Source organism: Colobus angolensis, unplaced genomic scaffold, assembly GCF_000951035.1.
Source record: "Colobus angolensis palliatus isolate OR3802 unplaced genomic scaffold, Cang.pa_1.0 Scaffold276, whole genome shotgun sequence".
In the NCBI taxonomy this organism is placed as follows: Eukaryota; Metazoa; Chordata; class Mammalia; order Primates; family Cercopithecidae; genus Colobus; species Colobus angolensis.
Window position 1 is genome coordinate 4,136,078 of NW_012115999.1, and position 3,110 is coordinate 4,139,187.

Sequence of the window (3,110 nt, forward strand, 5' to 3'; positions counted from 1 at the left end):
CCACAATATTTTTAACTATAATTCTGTGGCCACTTGTGAAGATTTGAAAGATGCAATATAAAATGTAGTGCCCCTCTGGGTAGGGTGATGTGAACAACATAAAGACATGGTTATCAACATTGAATACCACACTATTCAAATTTGCTAAAACGTTTTGTTATTTCGTTCTCCTAAAAATAAGCAAATAAGCATTTGTAATTTTCTCCCAGGTTTCAGGACTTGAAAGAATTCCAGTTGACTGGCCTAATGTTTAATCTTCATGAAACCAACAAGATGGTGGCTTTTGGAGTCAGGCCTGGGAGAAAATTCTAGCTCTTTTGCTTGCATTGCCTATGAGACCTAAGACGAGTCTCTGATAATCTATTTCTTCATTTTATGGGACTTTTGGGAATAATATTGCTTTCTTCTAGTATTGTAAAGAATAATTGGGTTAGAATAAGTACATACCCTTGCCATCCATGTAGCAGGTATTTATTGATCCCCGATTTATGTCTAGTACTCTGCCAAGTGATACAATTGTAAGCAAAACATGGCTCCTTCCTGGATATGACAGTGTTGTAAGGAAGGTACTTTCAAAAACAATTAATATCCTTTTCTTCATTTCTGTGCTTAAAAGCAGAACTTTAAGTTAAAAGCTGTATCTCATTCTGGTTAACAATGAAAATGATGACTATTTTAAAAGTGGTGGGATGTAGCTATGATTTTTATCCTCCTTTTTGAGCAGTTATCTTTGTGTGTCTCCTGAGTATGGAGGGTTGAAAGAATACTTTAAAAGTTGAGTACATATACAAAATTCCTGTACTTAATAAATGAAAACAAAATGTGTAGAGGGCTTACACATTTCCTAACAAATTACAGATACTAAATCAGGTTTTCAAAATTCTTATCTGTATGAAATGTTTTGAAAATAATTCACTAACATATTCTACAGCTCAGAAATTCAACTATAGGAACAAAGAATCCTGGCATCCAAAGAGCAATAATTAAGGAGTGGTCACAAGATAGAGGATAGACACTTTCCAAATGAAATATGACCTGTGGCAGAGTTCAATGGTGCAAAATATATGGTAAGATCTTTATGACTATCGGGGAAAACTCCACCCCCAATATTCAGTGTGGGTCCTTTTCTATTTCCCTAAGCGTTGGCTGGTATGAGAAATAAAGGGAAAGAGTATGAGAGAGAAATTTTAAAGCTGGGTGTCCAGGGGAGACATCACATGTCGGCAGGTTCCGTGATGCTCCCTGAGCTATAAAACCAGCAAGTTTTTATTAGTGATTTTCAAAAGGGGAGGGAGTGTACAAATAGGGTGTGGGTCACAGAGATCACATGCTTCACAAGATAATAAAATATCACAAAGCAAATGGAGGCAGGGTGAGATCACAGGACCACAGGAAGGGGTGAAATTAAAATTGCTAATGAATTTTCAGGCACGCATTGTCATTGATAACATCTTATCAGGAGACAGGGTTTGAGAGCAGGCAACCAGTCTGACCAAAATTTATTAGGCGGGAATTTCCTAGTCCTAATAAGCCTGAGAGCGCTACAGGAGACCGAGGCTTATTTCATCCCTTTGTCTTTGACCGTAAAAGACAGCCGCTCCCAAAGGGGCCATTTTAGAGGCCTACCCTCAGGGGCACATTCTCTTTCTCAGGGATGTTCCTTGCTGAGAAAAAGAATTCAGCGACATTTCTCCTATTTGCTTTTGAAAGAAGAGAAATGTGGCTCTGTTCCACCCAGCTCACTGGCAGTCAGAGTTTAAGGTTATCTCTCTTGTTCCCTGAACATCGTTGTTATCCTGTTCTTTTTTCAAGGTGCCCAGATTTCGTATTGTTCAAGCACACATGCTCTACAAATAATTTGTGCAGTTAACGCAATCATCACAGGGTCCTGAGGTGACATGCATCCTCCTCAGCTTACAAAGATTAAGAGATGAAAGTAAAGACAGGCATAGGAAATCACAAGGGCATTGACTGGGGAAGTGATAAGTGTCCATGAAATCTTCACAATTTATGTTCAGAGATTGCAGTAAGGACAGGCATAAGAAATTACAAAAGTATTAATTTGGAGAACTAATAAATGTCCATGAAATCTTCACAATTTATGTTCTTCTTCCATGGCTTCATCTGGTCCCTCCATTCAGGGTCCCCAACTTCCCACAACAATGACAGAGAAAATTTAAAGAACTTTCCACCACTGGGGAAAGTCATGCTTAAAGCAAATGCCAAATGATAATCTGTCTTGGTGAGCAGCTTTTACAAATCTCACCAACAAAGGCAGGAAAATAATAAAGTCAATCGGAATGTCCCAGTTTTGATTTGACAACTTCTGGTTATAAGAAGAAGTGCTTTCCTCTGAGGATTTCTAGGTTTTTTAGCTGACATTTGTCCTAATGCTTAATTATATTAATTACATATAGCACCATCTAGTGAAATAACTTAGAACACTTGGGCTTTTAAAAGACAAAGAAATGGTTAAAAACATAAATCAATGAAAGTTGTGTTTTCTAATGATGGGATGGGCAAGAATTTGCCTGTGTTCTTACCTGAAATATAGTTTTAAATGCTTAGATTATTTAAGGATGCTTTCGATTCAGTCACTCTATATAGTGATTATCTCAAGTTTGGTTTGGCATTACGGGGAGAGAAATGTTGGAGTAAGGAAGGATGGAAAACTCCATGTTTCTGGAGTTGTTGTGGGGGTAATAATTGGGGGTAAACTAAGGGCCCATGAATTCCTGAAAAGAGGAGAATGTGCAATAGTGTGCTAGAGCCAGCTAGTACCACTGGAGAGTGCCAACTGTGTGTATCTTTCTTTCTCTGACTTCTGACGTCTCATTGGTAGCTTCAGGTCAGCTGGGGTGAGATTATTTACATAATGGATATTGGCAAATGCTATGAATCACGGCAACTCATCCCCAGAGAAGCAGTTGTTAAACACTTATTAGCACACCGCCGGAATTATCAGCATCTGATCCTCCCAACTGACTGCAGTCCTTATAGATAGAGGCCAGACAGAGGGACTGGTGGTGGCCAGGGACACACTAGCAGAAGATATCTGTGTCTAAATGACATGTGGTTGTTGTGCTAACTAGTGACTGTAAGCCCTTGTC